This window comes from Salvelinus namaycush, chromosome 1 (genome assembly GCF_016432855.1).
Source record: "Salvelinus namaycush isolate Seneca chromosome 1, SaNama_1.0, whole genome shotgun sequence".
Classification (NCBI taxonomy): domain Eukaryota; kingdom Metazoa; phylum Chordata; class Actinopteri; order Salmoniformes; family Salmonidae; genus Salvelinus; species Salvelinus namaycush.
Window position 1 is genome coordinate 71,007,912 of NC_052307.1, and position 5,373 is coordinate 71,013,284.

Below are 5,373 nucleotides of genomic sequence, written 5' to 3' on the forward strand. Positions count from 1 at the left end.
TGTCCATCATCCATTTGTATGATATGTTATGAATTACGTTGTTGTGGCTAATGTTAGCTAGGTGGCTAATGTTAACGTTAGTTAGCTGGCTAACGTTAGCTAGGCTAGGGGTTAAGGTTTAGGGTTAAGGTTAGGGGAAGGGTTAGGGGAAAGTTAGCTAACATGCTAAGTAGTTGAAAAGTAGCAAAAAAGTAGTAAATAGTTGAAAAGTTGCTTAAATGCTAAAGTTGTCGGTGATGAGATTCGAACACGCAACCTTTGGGTTCCTAGATGTTCACGTAATAAGCCTACCTATCTACCCTGACCAACCACCCTCCTTTTGTTTTTACCTCTTTTCATTTTTACATTAACCATACCAAATGTAACTTATCAGACTAATTTGAGTGTTCCGGATTTATGTTTACTATGGCGGCATGAACTGAACAGGGAAACTCTGGACTCTGAGTTGAGTTGAACTGGGCTGCTTAGTGTTATGACCACTGACAACTTGCTGACATAAAAGCCGCTGGCATGCATTCAGTTAGCCCTTCTCCCTGGCTGAATACAGTTACTTTACCCATGGAGCACATCAAACAATGTCAGAAATCCAGACCTTTCGGGTAGCCAGCCCCACCTGCCAAGATATAAAAGTCCCTTGGATGATGTCAACGCAGAAATGACAGATGACAACAAGATAACTAGCATATTTGAGTTTCTCTTTTGAGGAATGAACAGAGAGAATGTTAGCTATGCTGTTGGAATGCCAGGTGCCGTGTCTATTCCTGACTACAAGGCCACTGTGGGAATATAATTAAATATAACACTTTCATAGACCTCTATCTATCTGGGTATGTCCAAACCTGCATCAGTGACCTCACTGCCTGGCCTGATGTCAGAGCCCTCTGCCTAGGCATGTGTTACGTGCCTTTGGTCACACAAACACACACGTACTTGAACATGGACAAGACGTGTGTCTGGGTGGGCATGGCGTGTCAGGGAGAGAATAACTCTCCTATCTGAGGCTACCTGGAGAGCATTTCTGGAACAGCTTTATCTGCCACATCTTGGTGCTGAACTGCAGCTGCCAGTGAATAGCTGAGTTAGGGTGGCAACAACCTCGCCCAGTAGTGCAACAATGGTGGAGGTGCCGTATTGAAATAAAACTTTCAACATATAATAAATAGAAATGTTATCATTCTGAATACATGGAATATACAATTTCTCTAAAAGTCATTGACATATGAGTGGTAGATGAAATGTATAGGAAGGAAAAGATCATTGTATAGTTGGTATACTGCAGACCTATGGAGATAGAGAGGTAAGTACAGATTGTGGTACATCTTTCCTTTCTCGTCAGTATAATGACATTGTGCACAGTAGAGAGAACTTCTAAAGCCTAGACACAATGTCATTAAACATCTCCTGTATATGGCAGCGGTAGGGTAGATAAGGGTTAGTACGGTATGCACTGCACATCTGAAGTGCACTTTGTTGACCCATTATAAACTCAGTTGAACTCCTCACTGCTGTCATCTACAGGCCAAAAGGGGAAAATACATTACAATTGCATGACAAGCAGTGAAGGAAATGAGATAATCTCTCACTCCCTCTCTCTTTTCTCTCTGACATAGTTCTTAAATGGTTTCATGTTGTTTTTCCTGATTTTTGTTGCCTAGCGAGGTCTTTACTGTGAGCCGTGGCTGCACGGCAGGGGGGCGGAGCTGGTAGATGAGAGGCTTGGAGGCTTGTCACGCACGCACGCACGCTCACGCGCACACATAGCCTTCCACCTGTGCTATCACCACCAGAGAGCTGACAAGTGTACAACGTGTCTGAATCAAAGAGACCAGAAAGGAGTCGGTGTTCTTTACCACAGAAACATGATGTGCAGGGGATTTTCCCAGGCTGAACAGAACATACTTTTAACTCATCCATGTGGACTCTCATCACAGGCTAAGTTAGGGAATGAGTTGAGACTTGATGACACAGGGGGTCTGTAATTACCCATCCAGGTGTCTTTGCCAAAGCATTTGAACCCTGACCTCTGATACCTACACCACTCATAATTACACTGAACCTCACTATGGTTCACCATCTTTACCTGCCAAGCCTGAGACACATCATGTGTTACGTATTATGTACAAATGATTTACTCTGTGTCTTATAGTGGTGTTAGTAACACACAGCTCGTTAGGTGATGCTGAACCCCATCTGTGACTTAGCTCCCTCTGCTGGAGATGACACAGTACCTCTGGAGAGAGAATACCTGCAGAGACAAGTGCTAATAGACTTACTGAAAGGCAGGAAAGCAGACAGACAAACAAATAGTCTGGAGTTGTTCCCATGAGTGATTATAACTGGCTGTAGTGTGTAGACCCTGAGGAATAGAAACCTGCATCCTCAACCAGGGCCAAGCAGCTGGTCTTTTCCCTTTAATTCATAAAATTTTTAATTAATGTTTTGCTACTTTTGATTGTCTACAGTCCACACTCTTGGTATTTGTAATTTAATGGTGCATATCATTTGTGATTAGCAATGTTTCCAAGCCCTGCAGTGCTCTAAAATCTTGACTTCATTAGGGAAAATGCTGGTGTGTACAATATACAGTTGAAGTCGGAAGTTTACATACACCTCAGCCAAATATATTTAAACTCAGTTTCTCACAATTCTTGACATTTAATCCTAGTAAAAATTCCCTGTCTTAGGTCAGTTAGGATCACCACTTTATTTTAAGAATGTGAAATGTCAGAATAATAGTAGAGAGAATGATTTATTTCAGCTTTTATTTCTTTCATCACATTCCCAGTGGGTCAGAATTTTACATACACTCAATTAGTATTTGGTAGCATTGCCTTTTAAATTGTTTAACTTGTGTCAAACGTTTCGGGTAGCCTTCCACAAGCTCCCACAATAAGTTGGGTGAATCTTGGAATATTCCTCCTGATAGAGCTGGTGTAACTGAGTCAGGTTTGTAGGCCTCCTTGCTCGCCTCCTTGCTCGCACACGCTTTCAGTTCTGCCCAGACATTTTCTATACGATTGAGATCAGGGCTTTGTGATGGCCACTCCAATACCTTGACTTTGTTGTCCTTAAGCCATTTTGCCACAACTTTGGAAGAATACTTGGGGTCATTGTCCATTTGGAAGATCCATTTGCGACCAAGCTTTAACTTCCTGACTGATGTCTTGAGATGTTGCTTCAATATATCCACATAATTTTCCTTCCTTATGAAGCCATCTATTTTGTGAAGTGCACCAGTCCCTCCTGCAGCAAAGCACCCCCACAACATGATGCTCCCACCCTGGTGCTTCACGGTTGGGATGGTGTTCTTCGGCTTCCAAGCATCCCCCTTTTTCCTCCAAACATAACGATGGTCATTATGGCCAAACAGTTGTATTTTTGTTTCATCAGACCAGAGGACATTTCTCCAAAAAGTATGATCTTTGTCCCCATGTGCAGTTGCAAACTGTAGTCAAACCGTAACCGTAGCTTTTTTATGGCGGTTTTTGGAGCAGTGGCTTCTTCCTTGCTGAGCGGCCTTTCAGGTTATGTTGATATAGGACTCGTTTTACTGTGGCTATAGATACTTTTGTACCTGTTTCCTCTAGCATCTTCACAACGTCCTTTGCTGTTGTTCTGGGATTGATTTGCATTTTTCGCACCAAAGTGTGCTCATCTCTAGGAGACAGAACGCGTCTCCTTCCTGAGCGGTATGACGGCTGCGTGGTCCCATGGTGTTTATACTTGCGTACTATTGTTTGTACAGATGAACGTGGTACCTTCAGGCGTGTGTAAATTGCTCCCAAAGATAAACCAGACTTGTGAAGGGCTACAATTTTTTTGTGGAGGTCTTTGCTGATTTATTTTGATTTTCCCATGATGTCAAACAAAGAGGCACTGAGTTTGAAGGTAGGCCTTGAAATACATCCACAGGTACACCTCCGATTGACTAAAAGGATGTCAATTAGCCTATCAGAAGCTTCTAAAGCCATTACATAATTTTCTGGAATTTTCCGAGCTGTTTAAAGGCACAGTCAACTTAGTGTATGTAAACTTCTGACCCACTGGAATTGTGATACAGTGAATTATAAGTGAAATAATCTGTCTGTAAACAATTGTAGGAAAAATTACTTGTGTCATGCACAAAGTAGATGTCCTAACCGACTTGCCAAAACTATCGTTTGAAAAACGAGTTTTAATGACTCCAACCTAAGTGTATGTAAACTTCCAACTTCAACTGTACATACTTACACACAAGCAGAGGCACACATGATGCTTTAGAAGGTGATCTAAGGTGTAGATCAATAGCTAGCATTAAGAGAGCCCACTCCACACCATATATGTACCTATCTTGAGTAGGAAAGTTCAACACTAACGACAACAAAAAATAGTATGTTTACCAACACTCATATCCAAAGAACTTTCTGAAACTTTCAAATGGTTCCTTTTTTATTTACACTAAATAAACAAAAGTATGTATCCCCTTCAAATTAGTGGATTCTGCTATTTCAGCCATACCCGTTGCTGACAGGTGCAATCTCCATCGACAAACATTGGCAGTAGAACGGCCTTACTGAAAAGCTCAGTGACTTTCAAAGTGGCACCGTCATAGAGTGCCACCTTTCCAACAGGTCAGTTCGTCAAATTTCTGCCCTGCTAGAACTTCCCTGGTCAACTGTAAGTGCTGTTATTGTGAAGTGGAAACGTCTAGGAGAAACAACGGCTCAGCCGCAAAGTGATAGGCCACACAAGCTCACAGAATGGGGCCGCAGAGTGCTGAAGTGCCTAGCGCGTAAAAATCGTCTGTCTTCGGTTGCAACACTCACTACTAAATTCCAAACGTCCAGTGGAAACACGTTCTCTGGAGTGATGAATCACGCTTCACCATCAGGCAGTCCGAAGGACGAATCTGGGTTTGGCGGATGCCAGGAGAACGCCACCTGCCCAAATGCATAGTGCCAACTGTAAAGTTTGATGGAGGAGGAATAATGGTCTGGGGCTGTTTGTCATGGTTCGGGCTAGGCCCCTTAGTTCCAGTGAAGGGAAATCTTAACACTACAGCATACAATGACATTCTAGACGATGCTGTGCTTCCAACTTTGTGGCAACAGTTTAGGAAAGGCCCTTTCCTGTTTCAGCATGACAATGCCCCTGTGCACAAAGTGAGGTCCATACAGAAATGGTTTGTCGAGATCGGTGTGGAAGAACATGACCGTCCTGCACAGAGCCCTGACCTCAATCTCATTTAACATCTTTGGGATGAATTGGAACGCCGAATGCGAGCCAGGCCTAATCGCCCGACCGCACTAATGCTCTTGTGGCTGAATGGATACAAGTTCTCGCAGCAATGTTCCAACATGTAGTGGAAAGCCTTTCCAGAAAAATGGAGGCTGT